The sequence below is a fragment of the Python bivittatus genome, unplaced genomic scaffold, assembly GCF_059951505.1.
Source record: "Python bivittatus isolate LINGU-HERP-01145 unplaced genomic scaffold, Pbiv_v1 ctg000330_np1212, whole genome shotgun sequence".
Lineage (NCBI taxonomy): Eukaryota > Metazoa > Chordata > Lepidosauria > Squamata > Pythonidae > Python > Python bivittatus.
In genome coordinates this window covers 17,524,579-17,547,575 of record NW_028277058.1, presented here as the reverse complement: position 1 = coordinate 17,547,575, position 22,997 = coordinate 17,524,579, and the positions used below count along the sequence as shown (strand labels likewise).

At 36.0% G+C, this 22,997-nt stretch overlaps 2 long non-coding RNA genes across 4 annotated transcripts in view; one reads left to right on the top strand and one right to left on the bottom strand.

Moving 5' to 3' along the window:
* LOC148215906 (uncharacterized) overlaps window positions 1-10,235 on the top strand; it is a 75,418-nt gene extending 65,183 nt beyond the window's left edge. For 2 of the 3 annotated variants that reach the window (XR_015796395.1, XR_015796394.1), the window contains exons 4-5: window positions 2,905-3,053; window positions 10,091-10,235. This is a non-coding gene — a long non-coding RNA (uncharacterized LOC148215906). The remainder of the gene's footprint in view (window positions 1-2,904; window positions 3,054-10,090) is intronic. The other variant, XR_015796396.1, reaches the window with a different exon arrangement.
* LOC148215905 (uncharacterized) overlaps window positions 1-22,997 on the bottom strand; it is a 101,705-nt gene that overhangs the window by 33,437 nt on the left and 45,271 nt on the right. The window lies entirely within an intron of this gene.

Sequence of the window (22,997 nt, the reverse complement as noted above, 5' to 3'; positions counted from 1 at the left end):
GCTCCTAGATCCTGAGGTTCCCCGTATCCACAGCCACTCTGTCTTACCAGGGTTCAGCTGAAGCCTGTTATCCCCCATCCAGGCCCCCACAACCTCCAGGCACCACGAGAGGGCAGTCACAGCGTCACTTAAGGCACCTGGGATGGAGATGTAAAGTTGGGTATCATCCGCATACTAATGATACCTCACCCCATGGTGCCGGATGATCTCACCAAGCGGTTTCATGTAGATATTAAATAGGAGCGGTGAAAGTACTGACCCTGTGGCATCCCACAGAGTAGGGGCCGGGGGCTGGACCTCTCGCTCCCTATCAACACCGATTGGGTTCGGCCTTGGAGAAAGGAGCTGAACCAGCGCAACATTGCGCCACCCAGCCCCAACTCCTGCAGCCGACCCAAAAGGATACCATGGTCGATGGTATCGAAAGCCGCCGAGAGGTCAAGAAGAGCAAGGATGGATGCACTCCCCCTATCCCGCTCTCGCCAGAGATCATCTAAAAGTGCGACCAATGCTGTTTCTGTCCCATAACTGGGCCTGAATCCTGACTGATAGGGGTCCAGATAATCCGTTTCCTCCAGTATCCTCAGAAGCTGCCGCGCGACCACCTTTTCTACCACCTTTCCTAAAAAGGGAAGGTGGGAGACTGGATGAAAATTGTCCAGGAGGGTGGGGTCTAGCAATGGTTTCTTGAGGAGTGGGCGGACCAAAGCCTCTTTAAAAGGCTTCGGAAACACCCCCTCCTGCAAGGATGAATTAACCACTGCCAGAACCCACCCTAAAGTCACCTCCTTGGTAGCTTTAACTAACCAGGAGGGACAAGGATCTAAACCTATATTTGGCCTATAAACTTCACTTGTATTTTGTGCTGTCTTTTATTTCTAAACTTTATGGAAAGCTAAGTATAAATTTCCTAAATCAGATCAGATCAGATCAAATCCATCCTTACTTACTGAGCAAATTAGGAACGGATGAATAGGATTTAGGGTAGGAATTCTTGCACAGCTTGGATTACAGGTCTGAACCATAGAAGGACAGCATCATGCATTTTAGGAATGAATAAATGAATAATTTCAATTCAGTTGGAGGCAGTTATTGCATATTTTTGTGGTTCATGTTCTTTACAAATCAAGAATTATGAATTTTAGTACTCTCCCCATGACAAAGAAATAAGGAATGGGATATGAATTACCAGTGAGGTTTTTTGGGGGGATGGTGTGTTTACTAAAGATTAAATCAATTTTGAAGAATGCCCTTGATTTCATAATATCTGAGAGACACTGTTCTGTAGAATACCAAACATTCAGCTGCTGGTGAATTATTTCTGCTTTTCACATTCTCTTTGCATAACCAATGCTAAACACATTTCCCTCTTGAGTATTATAAATTAAAAATGCTCTTTTATTGCCTTGTGACTCAGGGACCTTAGCAATTTGTTTGCAGATTTAAAACTTTTTAGTAAGATTTTAATCTATTCAGGGAATAGACTTTAAACACTGTTAGCAGTACAAAGAATTATAATATTTCTGGCCATATGCTACCTTACTTTTTAGTTTGACACACAATTCAAAGCATGCAAATTAGACTTCCATTTGGTAAATTTCTAAACAAATGGTGCCATATGATAAATACTACACAACCATTTTTATACACCCTGTAGCATTCCCATACACTTAGATCAGAGAAATGAGATATGAAAAGCAGGAAGGATTGGGGAGATGCATAAGTCAATTCTTCTCTCCTTCTTACTAGAAAATTACTGCTCACTGTGATTATGTCAGATTTCACAAGCTAGAGAGAGACAGGCTAGGCCAGTTTTTCAAAGGAGCATTACAAAGCAAAAAGGCTGTGTTTCAAGTATTTGTGTGGGTGTTTCAAAAAGACGGTGGTTTTTTCCCCATATATTATTATTGTTTCGATGCCCCAGTTCGTATAAAAGGGCAAAAAATTCATTAGTGTTAGCATTTCAAAAGAACCTAATCTATGGTGTGAATCTCTTTGGACAAGTAAGAATGTAATACAGCATTTTATGTGGGATTTAACTCCCTTTTGCTAGATATAACCCACTATCAGTTTTCAATATCAGTGGTTGATTTAAAAACATAGTCTCTTCTGGCTGTAACACAAGAATTTTCTTTCCTTTTCACCATGTAACACTTTTATATAAAAACTTTCTGAATGAAGTCTATTAGCCTTTCCACCTGTCTCCATCCACAAGATCTTACTGGCTACCTATAACTTTATCCCCTAGTTTCCATTATTTCCATACAATACACACACATTGCACATACATACCTTTCCAGACTAAACCTGAGTTCTGCCACAAAGTAATGTAAAGTGGTCAAACAGAAGTATAAGGTATTATAGTAGTAAGTATGTTATTCACATACACATTTTTTAAAGGGAGGGGTAGTTATCTTGGGTCAGTATCTGGAGTCATTCAAAGTAAGAGTGAGCATTTGAAATGATCAGATGAATTCATGTTTGTTACTGTTAACCTCACTGTTTCTAGTACTCACCCTCTGCCCATATCTTCTCCCTGGAGTAATATCTAATTTTGATTCCTTGATTTGAATTCTTCTGGATCTAATTTGTTAACATGACCTTTATCCTATGTAATATTACATTGTTGACTTCAGTGAATGTCCAAAGTGGATTAGAAAGAGAAGCTATTTTAAACCTTGATTGCTTAGCAAATGTTTTTCTTACTTTGCTATTCTGTGCCTTTCTGCAAAAGCCTAACAGTTATATTAGCCTGCGATGATAGATGAGACCTCTCTTTAAGACATGAATATTAAGTTTCTAAGATTGCCATTTTTATGTATAATATTTGTATAATACGCTACGTTTATTATGACCTGTTATATGTCATTACTGTATTAGTGACCTTTATATATTATTTTGTAGATATAAGAATGTTAGTGCGTTGGGGCACCACCAAGAAGCAATATACGACCCCCTGTGCTTTAGGCATTTTGAACATGTAGCTGTGCAGAATTTATAGCCTTAAAACCACTAAGGCTTCTCCCAGGAATATTCCCATTCATGAAATGAAGGTAACTTTCAATTCACCACTAGTAAAAAAATCAAGAGTGGCAGTGCTATTTGGGATAATTTACTGGCAATCAACCCTTATTGCTGTAACTTAAGCGTCAGAGCAAATTACTGCCTCTGCTAAAGATTTTATTTTTCTTTCACAGCCAACAGAAGATAAAGTAAGTGGGGCAAATCAAACACCATTTATGTTACTAAAATCCCAATGACCTCAGTAGAATGGCATCAAGAATAGAATTGTGCATGAAAAATGTCTACTCTGGTGGCCACGTTTCAGGCTGTATGCATGTAATTCCCCATAGTAGTGCACTTGCTAGATGGATGTACAGGAAGGATGGCAAAGGAGAAATACACACACGTACACACATACACACACACACACACACACACAAAGAAAGGAAATCAATAATTTTAGACATCCTGCACCATGACCCCATAAGAAAAGACGCTGACATGGGATAAACCATGGAGGGGATCTGCAAGAAATGACTTGCCAAGATCAATAGAAAGAAAAAGAAGCGAAACAAAATTTTATACTAGGTATCTGATCTCACATCCTTCTCTCTTTTTTGAAACATGCCTCTTTATTTCACATTTTTCTTGCCACATATGATGTAACTTCTTTGAAATATTGAAAGAAAAACTGCTTATATAAAAAATTAGTACAATGATTTGTAATTCGCTCATCTACTCAAAGGTCTCTTCTTTGGTACAGGTACACACACTAATATTTTCCAATCTTTAGGCCACAGAGTCTTATTCCATATTTGCTCATATAGAAATGTTAGCATTCTAAATGTCTTTGTAAGCAGTTCAGCGGACTGTAGTGTATTTCTGCCTAATTTGTTATTAGACAACTAGTCTATTGCCTCCTGTACCACTATTTCTAATGAAATTCATTCCTCAATATATTTCTTGTCTACAAATCTTCATCCTATAAGCCTGTCAAGAATTTTAGTTTTTCTGTCTTCCATTAACCCTATTTCCTTTTATGAGATCTCTTCCATGATTGCTCTTGTCTTATTTTAGTTGTAATTTTTCTTACGATTTCTTTGATCTTCTGAAAAATATTCCCCCCCCCCCTTTTTTTTTGCTAATTTCCTCTGTTGGTACTATTAATCAAGATAGCTTTCGTTGTCCCTTTTTACTCCATACTGAAAGCCTGTGTTCAGTCGTCATACATCTTTCTACCTTCAGATAATTTCCACGTTCCAGATTTCCAATTGCCAGTATCACTTCCCAGGACAGAGAAGCTACTGAGCTTTCATACTACATCAAGGCGGTAATCTTCTGTGAGAATTCTCTTAACTTGGTAGAAGATGAAAGGTACTACTAGCTAGGCATTAAAAATAATTTTGGCCACAGTGATGGCATTGCTAGATAATACACAGCTAGATTAAATGCATTATAACCACTTTAATTCTACTTATAACTAATTACATAAAGAACTGCCTATGTTGTGATGAAGCATGCCAGTTAATGTGTCCATGTTTGCACAGAGGAGGTTAAAACTGTCTAAAATAATCTATCAGAGAAAGTAAATAGCCCCATCATCATCTGATTTCTAGAAAACAAGCATGGATGGAAGCTACAACTGAGGACTTTGTTTAGAAGTATGCCCATCATCCAAGAAAAAAAGCCAAATTTAAGCAGGAACATCCCAAAGGGTACTTTGAACTGCTGTTTTATTACAAGTGGGGACTATGGTAAGTATTTTGCAAAGACTCTACATTCAAATGGCAACCATTTGGTAACACAATTTCAAAATTCCATATGTGTCCTCTGGCCAAAATATTTGTCTTCATAATTTTAGACCTTGGACTTAATAATTTTTATATATGTCCTTCTTAGACAATCATTTTATTTTTCACCTATGAAGCACATAATACATCTCTCCACTTTTCCACCATTCCATGCTTTACAACTATTTCTATAGCAAATTAAGACAAGTGACAAAAATGTGCAGTTTTGCACCTCACTCTCACATGCAGTTTTGCACTGAAATTCATATAACACACAAACTTATCATTTGTCACGACTATTAGAAGCAAATAGTATGTATCCCTGGTGCTAAACACTTCTATTTTTCTGCTTTGTTGTGGAAAATATACTATACTTTCAAAATAAGGTACTAGCATCTGCATGCTCACCCTGCCTCTTTCTGACTGTAAAAGTTTCATTTAAACAATTAAAAATCCACCTGCCATCAATAAAACAATATCAGACAAGAATCCAACAAATCAAAATTTCATTAAAAAAGATGGTGTTATGGTGAGTAAAATCGATCCTCATGGGGTCCTAACATGCTTGTATTGCCCAGAGATAGATACTAGGCCTATTTATCATTGGCCTTCTCACTTGCCACTTTCTGGACAGTCATTTGGACTTCCCTTGGCTGTGCATCTCTGAACTTCAATTCTGAAGCCAGCCCTAGTTTTACAACTGGCTAAACCTACTATTATTTGCAACATTGTCAAAAGATCATTTGTAGAAGCCCTCTGGCAACCTTACTTCCTCTTCAGATATTAATCCCCCAAAGTACTTCTGGGACACAATTGATTAGGAATAAAAATGATTTTAAAAAATGACTCTGTGGCATCAGTCTATACACCTAGCTTCATGTCATAATTGAATATTGATTTTTAGCATTGTCAGCCTTGTCCTTTCTTTTTGTTCATCCCCCCACCTCCTCTCTTGTTTACTTTTTCAAGCTTACGTGTCTCTCAAAATGAACAATTTCTTTTCCTTACAACAAGGGCTGAACTTTCTCTTGTTTATGGTTTCTTGCCTATTTCTGGGCCTCTAAAATGATGATCTCCCATTTAACAGACATACAATATTATCTAGAATTGAAGAGCATTTGTCAGTGATTAATTTCTGCAAACCAAGCATGCCAGAACTCTCTGAATCTTTATAAGCAAGTCAGCTTCGGGCTAGCAGAACCGTGATCTGTTAGGATGCTGTTTGTTTCTCTCTCCCTCTGTAAGTTGTGTTCATAACCTTGTGGACTGCTAGCAAAAAACACTGGTAAGCAGAAAGTCTAATGATAGTACCTTTAGTTAGAGAAAATATGCCTTGTAAACATAAGAAGCAGATTTCTCCCTTTCTGGTATAGCTAGCTTCTCTCAGATAACCCTGTCCATGTCTAGTCTTTGAAGATGCTTCCAAAGAGCTGGGAGAGTGGTTTCAGCTGAGAAACTATTACTTTTCCTCTTCCTCCTGCCACAAAACAAGTAGAGACTTTGGCTAAAAACAAAACCACAGTTCAAATGGGAAACATATAGAAAGTGCTTTTAACCCCTGAAATTTCTTCAGATATTTCTGTAAGAACATCACAGATTTCAAGCTCCTGGAATTTAAGAATGAGTTATATGAGGAGTGTATAAACATCTTGGAAGAGTTAGAGCTAAAAATAACAAACTGGTGGTCTGCTACGAATTGGATCAAATCTAGGGTCAAAAGGCAAGAAAATGTGTTTTAAATTTCCCTTATCTAGAAGATAAATAATCATTAAGTCATTCCAGAAACATGCTTTGAAGTGCTGTTTCACTCAAGACCCAGTGGATTCAATTGATGTGATCATGTGTGTTTGAGGTATAATTCTTTTCAAAGACATAATTAGACACTAGCTAGACAATTAGATAGTTGTTAGTTTTGGAGGGAATCTGATCTTGATAAAATATCACAGCAACCAAAAATGCAAAAGTTGTGAAATATTAGAAGGAAAAACTTATGCTACTTCCAGATTATTTATTTTCACGAGTAAAAAAAAAAAAAGTAAGAAGTTCCATCAAACACATTTCATGGCTAGGTAATAGGGAATAAAAATTTGTCTTTTTTTATCTGTTTTTTTTTTTTTTTACTTCTCCCTGTATATTAAGTGAAAAAATTCTATGATCCAGACAAGTATTTTCATTATCTTAAACAATGGCTGGTCATCCGGAGCACAGGAACATCACAACAGTCCATTGAGAAATGATTAATTTGAGCAGAGAAACTATATTTTATACAAGTACTCATGATGGGTATATGTGTATTTAGCCTTCTGCCTGCCATTATTATTTTTAATTTTTTTTGCCATATCTTTGAAGTGAGAGAGAATAAAGTAGCAGTGCCCTTGGCATGTTAATTTTTTCTTTTGTTTGTTTGTTTAATAGTATTCAAATCATTATGACTGTGACTGTTGCTTAATCATCTTTTTTTTTTTTCTCGTTTTTCTCTTTTTTCCTATTTTGAGCATTTATCACAATATAACACTATATCTGCAAATGACGATTAAGAAGTCTCAATTTTTTGAACTTCTGAATATTTGTATTTTAACTAAGATGTGGTATCTAGTCTGATCTCCATTCTGCAAAACAAAATAGTTTTTATGCTGTTGTTTTTTTTCAGAAAATGATAAAAACATTTGTTTCATGGAATGTTAAGGGATGAGAGATACAACTAAGCATAAGAGAGATATTATTGAAATTGATATAAGAGGTTCAAGGTTTTTAATTTATTTTTCTCAATAAACTTATACTATCCCCATTGAAATGCATCTTTTGTCCAGAAATTGGGTAGATAAGAATTACATAACTGGAAACTTAGAATCTGCCAGAACAGTAGTGATTTTAACTTTATAGTTGAACAAGAAATTTTGGTCTCTAAAAGATATTACATGATTTTAGTTGTGAAAAATGGGGTTACTGGATGGCTTGGATAATTTTTAAGGGCCTAATAAATACAACTGTGATATTTTGGGGAATCACAGGCAGACCACAGTACCATGTTGGTGATTTTAATTTAGTTTTGGATCCATTGCTGGATCAGAATAAGCCTTCTAGGAATAAAAGAAACTCCAGGTTGGAATGTTGTTCAAGTTTATGTCTGGGAATTTAATTTAAACAAGCAATAATATAGATTTGCATGTATTCCACATGAAACTTGTTAAGATCTGACATTTTAAATTTCCCTATCAATGGCTAATTTAGTTGATAAAGGTATTATTTGTTCTACCACTATTTTTGATAAAAGCACTAGTAATAATATTACTGGTTTGGAAGAAAAAAAAATATGGAGGGTGGTATTCATAGCTTAATAATCCTCAATTTGTTGGTCAGCAAAATAGATAGAAGATAGATAGATAGATAGATAGATAGATAGATAGATAGATAGATAGATAGATAATATAAATATGCTATTTTAAAAAATAAATAGGGAATTTACTAATATGAAGATAAGCTAAGATGCATTAAAATCATTTATATGTGTTAAGTCAATAACATATTTGTCTTGGAGGAAAAGATGAGATAATCATACTGTAGAAAATTAAAAAATGAAGCTTAGAATACATATTCTAGGAATCATACTATGGAAACCTATTGTGTTTTTAGATCACTTGAATTGGACCTTCAATTATATGTTTTGAATATTGAATACTCATTAAAGTGTATTAATGAATACATGGTAACATGGACAAAAATTGGGCTTCTCATTTGAAAGAACAGAAACAAAATAAGACAATAACTATAACAAAAGATTTATTGAGAATAATTCATAGTGATCATTTAAATTAATTCTCAGTTTCTGGAATTTTATAAAGAGTTATATTCTGAAAATGTAGAAATACCTAAAGAGCAAATGGAAGTTGTTGTTTTAATCAAGTAAAAACAACAGAAATCTCAGTTGCTCAATCTTAATATTCAGCTATCAGGATCATATTTGATATTGATATATAAAATGAAAGAAGCCATATCAAAAGAGTGGATTCTTGCTTTGCTTTGACATAATTTTGGAAAAGTTCATAGGGCCCATGACCCATTTGTCCATGCTCCATTCCTTCTTTAGATTTTGCAGATATATAATACAATGCTCACTAACCACAAGGTAAAACAGCTAAAGTGGGAAACAAGTAGCTACACCATAAATTATTGCTAGAAAAAAAATCCTGAGCAAATGACTTGTACAGATAGGAGAAGGATGGAGACCAACGGTTGCTTCATATGTGGATAAGAGGGACAGAGAACCAAAAAGATGAACAAATTTGAAATGGGGAAATGGGTATCTAAGGTAAAAAGGGGCAAGTACCTAGAGAGAGGAGCCTCCAAGAGGAAAAACTGTTCCATTGGTCCCATTCTATATAGCATACCTTTTCTACCCCACTCCACCCCACCCCACCTCACTCTACCCTGTCCAACAACCCTGCCCAGCAAAGGATGATTTTAAAAAAAATTAGCTTTTGGTTTAAATTTCCTAGAACAATCTCAAAGGCCTTTCGTTTTTCCCAGTTTTACTCTATCCTTTTGGTATCTCCCTTTTCCTCTTCTCCTTAGTGTAGAAGACAAAATCTTTTAATCATCTGATAAATCTTGGATGCTGTAATTTCTTATATAAACAAGTAAGTAAACAAGCAAAGAATTTAATGTGGTCTGATTCAAAATCATCATGCTAACCTCTTCCTCATAGAACCAAGAAGTGCTATAATCTGGCTGTGAACAGCCAAGGTCATGGTTCTGACTGAATAAACTGTATGATTGTGTATGAGATTACATAAAGGCAAGCTACCTCCATAGAGATATTCTTAGAAGTGACTGAAGGGGATCACTGCAAGACTACTCCAGGGTATATAGACAAATCTCTAATAAATGCAGGACTTCCAATACAGTTGCCTCTGGAGTTTGCAACTGACTGACAGACTCTAGTTGTTAACTGTGGGGATTCCTGAGGGCCAAGGGGTATTCCCAAAGACCCTTGATGGAACTAAGGTGTGTGTCAAGTGCTGTAGCTCAGCAAAATCAAGGAAGCAAGAACAACACAGTTTTAGCAAGATATCTTTCATTCTAGTCTGGGGTATATACAGAATCCTGGAAAATGTAAGAGAAATTTCCACCATCATTTATAATTAGTGAAGATGGAATCTTTTGGACTGATTTGAAATACTTCTTCAAAGTTTTTTTGCCACTTAGACTAAGTTGCCATTTATAAGATATACTGTCAACGGATACACCCATTATGTCTTGATTACTTATGTCTTTTCTCTCTTCCATTCCTTTTCCAGCCTCCATTGTAAGAAAGAAAAGAAAGAAAGAAAGAAAGAAAGAAAGAAAGAAAGAAAGAAAGAAAGAAAGAGAAAAGAAAAGAAAAGAAAAGAAAAGAAAAGAAAAGAAAAGAAAAGAAAAGAAAAGAAAAGAAAAGAAAAGAAATTACACCTCAAGGCAAAATTGGCCATAACAATACTATTGATACAGTGAACATTACAAAAGTCCTAGGCCAGATAGAGACCTATAGAATGGTATTAAAGTTATTAAGGGGAGTTTGGCTCATATTTTGTTGGAGATATACCAGGAAGTCCTTGAAAAGGGGGCTATACCAGTATCCTATTAAAAGCTGGCAAGGACCCTAGAACTGGGCAACCTATCATCCAATTTCTTCATTAAAGGTTAATGCCAAGATATTAACAGCTGTTCTGGCAAGAAGAATATAGAAGGTATTACCTTCAATAATTCATTTAGCACAATTTGGTTTTATGAAAATGTGTCAAGCCTGAGATAATATTATACTGTTAGGAGATTTATTATCATTGGATGGTGGAAAAATGAAACAGCTGTTTTGGCATAACTAAATACAGAAAAAGCTTTTGATATGGTGCAAATTGAAATTCTGGTACAACTGATGAAGAAAATTGGATTTTCTTTAGAATTTATTTCTTGGATAAAATATTACTACAGTATTTTAATTTCTCTGGGTGATTAAGAATGGTATTATTTTTTTGTAATCAAAATACAGTACAGAATGAAACAAGGATATTCTTTATCTTGTTTCATATCCAGTTTGGTGTTAGAACCTTTGGTATGTCTAATAACAGAGTCTGAGTAGACTGTGAATATAAGCCATTATTACATGCCAATGACATTTGTGGACTTTTTATTGACTATCAAAGATCCAAATTTGTTGAAACTGCACACAGTAGGACAAATACTTTGAGTATTCAATAAATCGAAATATGTCTAAAATGCCAGCTGGTACAAGGTTCCTATTGTAATAGAAAAAAAAATTGTATTGTGTTAATTCAATTAAATATTTATTAATTAAATCAATAAATCAGTAATAAATATTGATTGATTCATTTAGCATATTTATATAGCTGCCTATCTCACAAAAAACATGACTCTGGGTGGCATACAACACAACAGCAATGAAAACTCCATAACAATCTAAAAACAGTCAAACAAAAATAAACACATATTGTAAAAAGAGCATATAAAATAAACATATAAAACCCAAGAATGCAGGAGAACAAATTTTTACAAATTACAAATGATTGTAATTATTCCTAGGAAAATGCCTTGTTTAGTCAAAATTAATATTTCAAATTGTATTATCCAGACAAAAGACAATATTGAAGGTGAAACATGGATGATATACAAGATGTCTCAAACCTGAGCAACTGTGTTGCAAAAATAATAGTTTCAGGCTTTTAGAAATGTCACCTACATTTATATTGTATCTTTAGATGCTGAAAAAACTTTTGGCATGGTCAAATTTATTTTCTTGGATGGAATGGATGGAAATTTATTAGCAACAACCCTGTGCCCAAATTATAACAATCTGATTGTTTTCAGAAGCATTTGAATTAAAATGTGATGCTCATCAGAGTTGTCCGCTTTTTCTGCTATGCTTTGAGTTAATTCTGGAACCCTTAACAATTTCTAGGCAATCTGGTCTTATTACTGGTAACATGTTTACCAGTTCTGATTATAAATTATTTTTATATGCTGATGATATTTTAGCAATTTTAGATAATTATGCTAATTCATTGATAGATTCTATTTTCAACATTTTGATAAATATTTGATAAATATTCAGGATATAATATTAATTGGGAAAAGTATTTACTTCCTTTAATTTCTGAAGTTTCAATAGCACAATGCAAAGGTTAGGTTTTGTAATTGCCACAGATTACATGTAGTATTTAGGATTTTATATTCCTAAAACATTTCTAAATATGCGAGATTAAATATTAAAAGTTTTAGATAATGTTGCCTTAGATATTAATAGATGGATCAACATTCCATTAAGTTGGAGTAAAATTAATATTATTAAAATGAGTGTCACTCCACAATTAATTTATGCATTAAGAGGTATCCCAATGTTAATCCCAAATAAATATTTTCTTTGAGAAGATGTTATTGAGCAAAATAGACCACCTAGGATTTCTATTAGTTCTTTTATATGTAAATGATGCCATGTTGCTTTCTCAGACACAGTGGCCCAAAATGGGTACTTTATATACTTGCTGAGGACTGCCAAGAAGAACAGCTAAAAATTAATTATTTCAAAACCAAGGTCATGTTTTTTGCTAAGCACCCTAAGGTACATGTCTGGTGGCTCCATCCAGTAGAGCAAGTTAAGACCTTTAAATATTGGGGGATTGTTTTCTATGCTACAGGTAACCATAAATTTCACACCAATTATGTCAGTTTAAATGCACAAAAACCAGCTTTGGCTTTACAATCGTTCTACTTCTCCAAAGGAACTCAGCATATACCTGCAGTGATTAAAGTCTTCTCGGCTAAGATCTGAGCCTAGCTCCTCTTTGGAGCTCAGTTGGGCCCCTACAGGTCATCCTTTCACTTGAAAGAGTTAAATTCAAATTTTTCAAGTACCTTGCTATGTTCCAAATGTGGTGCTTCCCCACAAAGCTGGCCTACTTAAAATCCAACCTCTGCTTAGATTTTCATTTTCTCCTATTGGCTTAAGCTCTCCTTTTTTTCAGTTGGCTTGGCCCCTTTAATTATGACCGATAGCTTTCAGTCTTCCTGGTGCCAGGCAATACATGCCAAACTGCAATTTTATGGCTTTTCATGGGCAGCCATCATCCTAATGGGCTATGAATGTGCACTAGCTGATCTCAAACAACAGGCCATCAATTTAGAGCTGCAAGCTGACTTACCGGTCCTACCTAGAAACATCTTTTTGAGCCACTCTTCACATCATCTCCAACCAGCCAGATACCTTAGCCACATAATGATTTAGAAGGGCTTTATCCTTGGCTAGATTCAGCTGTTATTGAAGGGAGATACTAAAACATCCCTTTTGAACAGAGACTGTGTCCATGTGGTAGAGGAATAATCAAAATGATGGAACATGTTATTTTGTATTGTCACCTCTATGCAGATGTTCACCAGGAATCTCCATTGTTTACTAAAGATTCTGGTCATTCTGACTTGTTTTACCTTAAGCTGTTACTATCAGATCAATATGATTTTATTTTGTTGACCACAGCTAAGTATTGTTCTATAGTTTGTACAGTATGCTGAAGTATCTCTTCTAATTTTTCTTAGATATTTTAGAATAAGTAATTTTTTCATCCTAATTAATTGTGATTCTCTTGTTCTATTTGCTGGTCTATGACCAGATACAAATTTGATTTGATTTTGATTAGCTAAATTGAGATTATCTATTGACAATGGTGGTTTTAATTTATCAGATTTCCAAAAATATTATTCAGCTTATAGTTTGTCAACTACATCTATGTGGAATGACTCCTTTAATATCATCTGAGATATCAAACTTCTATTTCTAAAGATATTAATGGTCTTGATTTTACTCCTATACTTTTGCTTTACAAAACATGAACCTCAATGAATGAACTGGAGGAGTTCCACCAGGACTATCTCAGTATTTTTTCCTTACAAGAAGAAACAAAATATGGGATCCTTCAGAAAAAAATACTGTCCTGAGAGATTGCTTGACAATTTCATCTCAGTAAGGTTGCATTCTATGGCACCTGGTCTCTTTTTGTGGGAGGAAGAATATAATTCAGCAGCTACATCTCGGGAGCAAGAAGTGAGTGAAGACTTCATCTTTCATGCCAGAAGGTAAATTTTCTTTTGGCACTCCATCCAGAAACTTGCATACTCAATTAAAAGCACATATGGTCTATGAACAACAATGAATTCCTCTTTGCCAGTTTCCATTCTTCCTTCTGCACTTCTAAATTATAACAGGGCTGCAGAAAATATGGTTTACCTGTCTTTTTTTTTTTCCAGCTTTCCAAATACCACCAGATCAATATATTGTTACCCTAGCTATAAAATAATCCAGGGATTATTATCAGAAATGAACATCCATGAGAATTCTGTGAATATGATTTTTTTTCTGTTGATTTTTTTTGTTTATTTTTAGGTTTTGTTTTGATCCTTTAGCAAAGAGGTATGGAGATATTTACTGTTAATGAGTAATTCTAGTAGAATTAATCTTTGCAATACTCCCTGAAGCAGCTGCTCTCTTTTCAAAATAATGAGCATATGGTTTTATCATATTTCATTGATTTGATTCCCTTCAGCTAAATAGGATTTCAGCAGAATACAAACAACTTTACCGAATTTCTATATAATTATACTTCATTTAAAGACAACAACATGAAAAAAATACTGTTTAGCAAAAATACTGTTTAGAAATTTAAAAAACCCAAACAACCTAAATGTGGTATGAACTGTTTAGAAGACCATGATCCAAAAATCTGAAAAGAAGGAATAGTACTGGGAAGGATCTAATATTATGAAGAAGTTGATCCCTTTCTAGGAAAATCATTTTATTTTTTTCCAGTTATTTCAGCAAAAGATGAATCTGAAATATTTTCACAAGCTTATATTAAATTACATGCAATGCTAAATCACAACATGTAATATTTTCATCTATTGGTTTGTTCTGAGGTTGATTTATGTAATTCAAAAACCCTTCCCTAGAAGTGTAGCAGTATGAAGTACATAATATGCAGCATGATGCATGCTGTCCTTGAACATAATCTTCATTTCACAGCAACTTTTATAAAATCAAATCATTGTTGTGAATATGTATTCCACATGGAATTATAAGACTGAAATATCACTCCAAACTTCTAGAAAAAGGAATAAAAGTAAAGTCATGTTACAATGGGCAGAAATGAGTAAAGATAATGATAGTAATTATTTTAGGGCTATGCATTTGAGTTAAAAGAGCCTGAGTTACTTCTTAGCTTCTAAATCTGCAATAGGATTGATGCAGACAATCCCTTGACATTCTACTAAGATCAATAGTTGATCAATAGAACAGCTACCATCTACCAATAGTCTTTTCAGGGTAATCTGGTTCAAGATGAAGAAAATGCCTTTCCTGTTCCAGATATGCAATCTTTGTATGTATATGCATAGAGTTTGTGTGTAAGAAAGAGAGAGAAAGGAGAGAGAGCAGTGCTGTTCTGAATTTTTATTCAACCTAATGGATGATTTTGACTTTTTTTTTGTCCCAGAGAGGCAAAGAAATTGGGCCAGACAATTGCTTTTCCCTTAGTTATGACCTGGCCCAGAGAGATATATACAATATCTATCTAATATTTAATTTGATAGTAAAATAATTGGTCTATCTTAGCAAATAGATAAGATATATTGGGAATTACAGCAGTAAGACTTGAACACATACTGTTAATATGATATATTATGCTTTATTAATAATTGTATATATTCTGTACCAAAGCCTATTGATGGGATGCGTCTTTATAGTAAATTATCAGATTACTCAATTTATAAAAATTGGAGTTGCACTTCTAGTTTGGATTTTTTTAAAAAAAATACTTGGGAATAATTATTCTGAGGAAACATTCTTCGTTTGTGGATGCAAATGTATACAATTGTTTAAGGCACACAAAAATCAATATAAAAAGATGATTATAATTCCATTAAGTTTGCAGAGAATGATACTCTAAAAATAAACACTGTTGTAAGGTTGATATATTTACTGAGAGTTATTCTGATGTTTGAGTAATAAACTTTCTGCAAGTTGGAAAACATGTTTCAACACAGCATAAAACAAGTTCATTAATGGGATATTTAATACTTCAACTATATCACACTTGTCTATAAACTGATGCTATACTTGGTTCTCTGGATGAATTGGGGAAATATTTACTGTTGGACATAGTCTGGCAAACTTTTGATGGCTAAGGGTTGTTTAAAATTTAGTAAGTGGTTGAGGTCCACAATGGCCATTGTGACAATGCAAAGTGGGGGGAACTAAAATTTTATTTTTCTATCTTTCTTTCCTTTGCTCTCTCTTTTGTCACCACATTATTTAAGGCTTTCTCTGAGGCTTCCCTGAGGTGTTTAAGTTGCACACATTTAGAGTTTACAGTTTTTCTCTCTGCACACTGTAGACCTCAAGACATGTACAAAACTTAACTGGGTCATCTCTGAAGAAACTAAGCTCAGAATTTTTCTTGATTCATAACCTGTCTGCATAAGACACACTTTGAAGTCTAAACCTGTGGAGAGCTGTCCATATTGAACAGCAGATGTGGGCAACCTCAGGATTTAGGATTGTATGTGACCTGCAAACCTCCCCTTTTTTCTTTTTTCTTCTTTTTGTGGCCCCCAGAGCATCTATCGCTAGAAACTGATGCCATAGCTTCTCCTGTTTTTGAAGTGGGATATATACACAGTAAGACCCTGTTGAGTTCTTTGCAGATTGGGGTGTAAATTAGCTCAAAACGCATTTAGTATGCAGATGCTTCTGCTGGAGACAAAACCATTTCATCTACTGTTATGAAAAGAATTAATCATTTCCCATCCTTTAAAATGTGTCAGAAATATGAAAATCAGTGCAGCTGTAAGTATCAATACTTATACTAATGGGCCAAGGTTTTCCCCAGATAGTCCAATAAACTGCAATGTTTTTCTCATTTTCTGACGTTCACGTTTCAGGGAGATGGATAATTGCAGCACCTCTGCCTTTGTGACATAATCCATACATTATTTATTTTTGTTGTTGCACTAATCCTGGAAGTCAGATGCCGTTCCGAACTGAAAACCTCTCCTTTGATGTGGAGAAGTGGTCCCTCAACTACCAAGCATGCTAATTAATGCTGAATAATTGAACAAAGAATGGTACTTTTTAACTTTAAACCCATTCCATCACATTATCTATATAGCAGGAGTAATATAGTAAATAGTGAGCAGTGTAAGAAGCATACACATATGTCAAATCACATATGTGTGCATATACTATGCTTGCAATGAAAGGGAATTATTAATAAGATGAAGTAGACTGTGAAATACAGCACAGACAACAGCAATAAGATTTCTTTTTCACTTTTCATTGTCAGCTACAGGGGAAAAAAACCCTCAACTACAATGTTGTTTATTACACTTTTAAAACCAAGACTATTGAACAAGGAAATAAATTCAGGAAGATTATAGATGTTTTCCCCAATGAAATAAAGTAAGGGTACAACATTAAATCTTTGAAAACAAGGGGAGAACAAATAATATATTTTTCCCTTCTTGCTGCTTGCAAGCTCATTTTTATTTCAGACTGATGGAGTTGAGGAAACCAATAAGGCAGTGGAGCTATTTCTCTTCACTAATTTCAATATATAACCAAGTCTGATTGGCCAGAGGGATCCTTGACAATTTATCATGTGATCCCTGACTGGCTAGGATAAGACCATAAAAAAGACTTTTCAAGTTAAAAAAAACAAACTTAGGCAAAGACATACTAGGTAGTAGATCTACAGGTACATTTTTTAAAAAAAGAGCGAATGATTAGTTTTTTATGCCAATTCTTACATATTCTGAAATGGTAAATTTGCTTTAATAACTTGTATAACGTGCAGTTCTACCAGTGCAAGTTTTCTGAGATCCCTATTAGATCAGAATACACACATAATTGGCCTGTAAACTAACCCCTTCTACCTACAGTAAAGAAGTCTATCAGGACTAGCTCACTAAAACTTTGCAGATATTGCAAAAATTCAATGTACCATTGATCTCCATTAAACTCATATATACAATTGTGTGCCATTTTTACAACCCTTTCCTTATTTTTCCATTGATTTTCTTTCTGTTCCTCTTTTGCCTTGATTTGTCTCTGTGTCCCAAGAAAAAAAGCTAAAAGCTTCCTTTCTCCTGAAGGTGCTTGCCTCTTTTTGGCAGCAAAATTGCCAGGAGACTGATCCTTCCCTCTTTCTTGGATAATTTTTTTCTCTTTCTTTGCTGATTTGATCTGTTCTGTCATTAAATTATAGACATCATTCGGAATGTGGAAAGTTTCCCTCCAATTTTTAGTCTGGGGGAAAATCAAATATTCAGTGTTGAAATACGATAGAGACAGCATGGGACAAAAAAGACACCCAAATTCATGGTCACTCATGCCCTAGTCATCTCCTGGTTAAACTACTGCAATGTGCTCTACATGGGGCTGCCCTTGAAGAATATCCGGAAACTTCAGCTGGTGCAAAATGCAGCAGCATGAGCAGTTAAATGTGTTTCTGGTAGAACACACATTACATCTCTGCTTTGTGAGCTCCATTGGTTATCAGTTTGTTTCCAGGTCCAGTTCAAGATGCTGGTGTTGACCTTTAAAGCCCCTCATGGCATAGGGCCGGGCTGAGGGACTTCCTCTCCCCGTATTAATCTGCCCATCCTACCAGATGCAGCAGAGAGGGCATGTTACAGGTTCCATCACCTAGGGGCTACATTTGGTGGGCTCTAGGTGGCAGGCCTTTTCTGCTGAGGTGCACACACTGTGGAATCTTCTCTCCCCTGAGGTGAAGTTGGTCTCATCATTGTTGAGCTTCCAGAGGTCCCTTAAGGCCTGGTTATGCCAGCAGGCCTGGGGACCCCAGAGGATGGGGGAATTAGTGAGATGGCTCTCTTATTTTTAACGTCCTTTTATTCTCTGTTCTATTTTGATTTTTATATTTTTAATGTATTTATTGATTGTTTTTAGCTTTGTTGTATATCGCCCAGAGTTGCCTATGGTGAGATGGGCAGTTATATAAATTGGTTTAATAAATAATAATAAATAAATTCTGTAGATACTCTTATGAATAGAATGCTCACCATATGGCTTTGAAAAGAAAAGATGTACATAATATATGAGAGCTCTCTATGTATTTACAGGATTTGCATGTTCGCAATTTATTCACTGAACTGACAGATTAGCATAAAAATGAATAAATGCCAGTGTTTTTCCTGTCTTTGCTGAATCCCTCCTCTCCCTGGTGCCATTTCTACTTGTTGTTGCTCCTAATATGGATATTAAAAGCAACACTCCCTCCCCCCGATTTTTCATTAGGTAAGTCAAATCTGTGGTTAATTATAAATGTAGGAAATTAAGCAAACAATATAAACCTCACATATAACAAGAAATTCTATTAATCAAAAGTAATCCCATTTGAGAAAAAAATGCTCATTTCATCTTATCAGAGATTTCAGAGGCTTTTGATTTTGACTGATGGTTCATTGTGAGTGGTTTTGAGGCAAATTGGAAGTGCGTTGTGATTAGATGAAGTCTGGAAATATGTCAACTACTAAAGGCCCGACAGCATAGATATTCCCTTAGGGCTGACCTTAGTCATTCGAGTAAGTGATATTCCAAATTTAAGAAGCTACATCATACCAGGAAATAAGTCTTTAAAAAATCATATTAATGTGTGGATAATAAAGAAAATATGTTTGTGGTATGAAAAATATTAAGGATTAACTTGACAAAAGAATATCCACTTTAAAGACATGATGGACTTCAGAGAAATGTAAGACCCAGTTGGATATAGTGGTTAAGGGGCTAGACTAGAAACCAGGTGACCAAGTCAGGTGGGCACTTTTTTTTTTTTTTACTTTTGTATCTCTGACTTTCCTGGCTCACAGAACAATCAGGCTAAGACTTTATCACATAAGAGAGATTATTTCCGTGATAAAAGCTTACTTTAGTAAATGAGATTGTTACTTATCCTATGCCCCCATCCAGGGTCTCCCCTTGCACACTTCTGCCCACATTTCTGGAAGGGTGGTAGAACAGGGCAGACTGCAAAATGTGATTCATTAGAAGATCATCCCAGATAGCGAGTGCTCTTAGGAAACAGCAGGTGATTTAAGGTCACTGTAAATTGTTTCTCCAAGGCTGCTGCTACTACTATTGGGGCCTTCAATTAGTGGTGGTGCATAGCTTTGGGGCCACTTATGGGGTTCTGTTGATGTCAAGAGCTGGGTTGCCTGGGAATCACTTGCCAGTGCTTGTGAGCTGCTCACAATTTTGCCAGTGCCTAGACCACATGGAAAAATTCACCCCATGTCCCCTTATTTGCTCTACTACAGGTCTTTACTTCTTGCCACCACTTCCACTTCCACTTGCATCTATAGTCTTTGGAGCTCATGTGACAGTTCAATATCTTCCACAGCAATGTTTGCTTGTCTGCTATTAGGTGCATCTTTCTTTTTCTTCAGCTGTTCTTCTTTCTGCTACCACAGATATCTCCTCAGCTAAGCCCCTTATAAAAGGCCAGACTGTCTGATTTACTAAAGCCAAGGCCCTTAAAAGAAAACAGGGGAAGGTAGATGCTGGCCTTTCAGTCACTGTGGGTCCTTTCTTCCACAAGATGATTTCATTCCTGTCTGAAATAAAGAGACATGTTTGAGTCATGTCTATGAGCCTTCTGCTGAGTAATCTCTATTTCTAAATAAGAGATTAAGTGTCTGAAGAGTCAAGAATAACAGAAATGCCTCTGTAGAGCCTAATGTTAACTGTGCCAAGTTTCAGCTGGATAATTTCAAGGATTTCACTACAATACATTTTTAAATATTTTCGGTGCACTTCTTTGAAGGCAGAAAAAATACACTGTTTTGTGGAGCGGCACAACCTTGAAGAAGACCATTGTTGATGTTAGCAGAGTGGTAAAGCTTTGCTGTCCTGGCTCACTGGGTTTGAATGGTGCCAGGAGGTTTGGCAGAGCTGGTTGGCAGTCTTGACCCTTCCTGGGAAAACACATTTATCACTGGCAAGACTTAGTCATGTCAGGCTTGTGGCTTGCAGGTATAACTCAGTTAATTAGCAGGGAAAGCAGAAGCAGGCTGGCACAGTAAAATACAATCCACAGATTTCTGCAGACTACAAAGAAAGAGGCTGGCACAGAAAAAATACTGCCTTGCAATCCTTATTCCTAAATTGGTAAACATGAAGGCCAGCTCTTGCAATCTTAGCCTCCCAACCAGGTACCCAACGTTGAGAAACTTAAATCTGTTTCAATTATGCAGAATTTAAAAATAAGGTTTAATCCATGTATACCAGACTAGTCAACCTTGAGCCCAGATTCAGAGTGCTGAAAGATGAACTGTATTATCTGAACCAGCATAGGACCATGTGACATTCTGCTAATATGAGAAAGAAAAGTTACAGCCACAGTCAAGAAGCCAAGAGCTGAGAAGAGTGAGTTAAATCCAAAGTATCCCAAAAGAGGCAGGGAGTAGAATGAATTGATAAAACTCAGTGGCTAGGGATATTAGGAACATGTAAAGCATTCTGAGCAGACATTTCCATGTTCAGAATTGCCTGTTTTGGGCATGATCCCAAAATATACATGTTCTGAGAGAGAAGAAACCATCAGACAAGCTGAAAGCAGGATCAATTGAGGCGAATACGTGTAGCTTAGGATTGAGTTGTGGAGTCCTTGGGGCTCTCTGAGCTTGGTTCTTTTCTTGCGAACGTTTCATTACGCTTCATTCAGTACATTGAAGATGTTACCTAGCCGGGTAATGAAACGTTCGCAAGAAAAGAACCAAGCTCAGAGAACCCCAAGGACTCCACAGCATGATCAATTATTTCATGACTACTTTATCAGAACATATTGTCCAAAAATGCACACACATCCATTCACATGCCCACAATATGCATACCGAAAAGAAAGACTCCACTGGCCAGTAGATGGTAGTTCAGAGTGCATATATTGCCTGTCTCAGGCCAATGAAGGGATGTAGTGTCCCCTCCAGTCCCCAGTTAATCTCAACTGCCACCATTTTGCTGTTGACTACAAACAGAGCTGGGATATAATGAAAACTATTTGCTTGGCTTGAAATAGCACAACAATGGAATGATTTGAAACAGTCTTAGCAGTGAAATAGCATAACAGGCTAAAACAGTCAATAGCATGCACTGAAATGATGGCATCACACACACACACACACACACACACACACACACACCCTTCCTGTACAGAATATGGACAAAACGGGAAGTTAGAAAGAGCATCAATAAATAAAAGTGTTGCTTGTGCTTCTGCAATCTTTGTGAGTCTGGTTGGTTGGTTGGTTGGTTGTGTTTAAGTTTATAAAACTCAGGAATGATAAAGTGGGATATAGGAGGAGTGACACTGGAAGGATAAGGAAGATGGTTAGAGTCCTGCTGCTGAACCTGCTCAGTTCCTGCTCATTGCTGTTTGGCAGATGTTTTGCAGCAATGTGCTGAAAAAGGAAGGCAGCAAAGTCAGAGAAATCAGCCATTGGCATCCATGGTGGGAGTCAAAATAGACAGAGGAAGAGGAAGGTTGTGATAGCACAATACAAATCCTGCCCCTTTTGTACATGATTCAATGGTACATGTCCATACAAAGGAGTGGGTACATTGAGACCATCATCTTGCACATCCTGCAAATGCCACTGGAATAAGCTGATAACTTGGCCAACTACATCTTAGCCTACTATACATTTGTATATGCACAATCAGGGCAACAGCTTTTGACAGCAAGTCAGTACTCAGACTATATACAATGAGGGCAGTAGATTTCATGCTGGTATAGTTTTCTGCCTATTCAAGATGGGTGGGTGACATTTTAATTTAGCAAAGTTAAAGGTCCAGTGGCAAGAATCTGTACTGTGAAGTTTTGGCTGAAGCTTCATACTAGCAGCACAGCAACCAGGGGTGGAAGTTGTGCTGTGAGGCTGTAGCACTATTTTGTCAGTCCAATGAATACAGCAATATCCTGCAGATGCTGCTGCTGGGGATAACTGTCAGTCCTAAGTTTATGTCAGCCCTTTGAAGTAGGCCAGCTCAGGAAACTGACCCCACAAGAAATACTAGAATTCTATTAATATAGGCTATAATAACAGAATCTGGAAAGTCCTTCCTTCCTTTACCAAAGAGAATCAAGGTGGGGT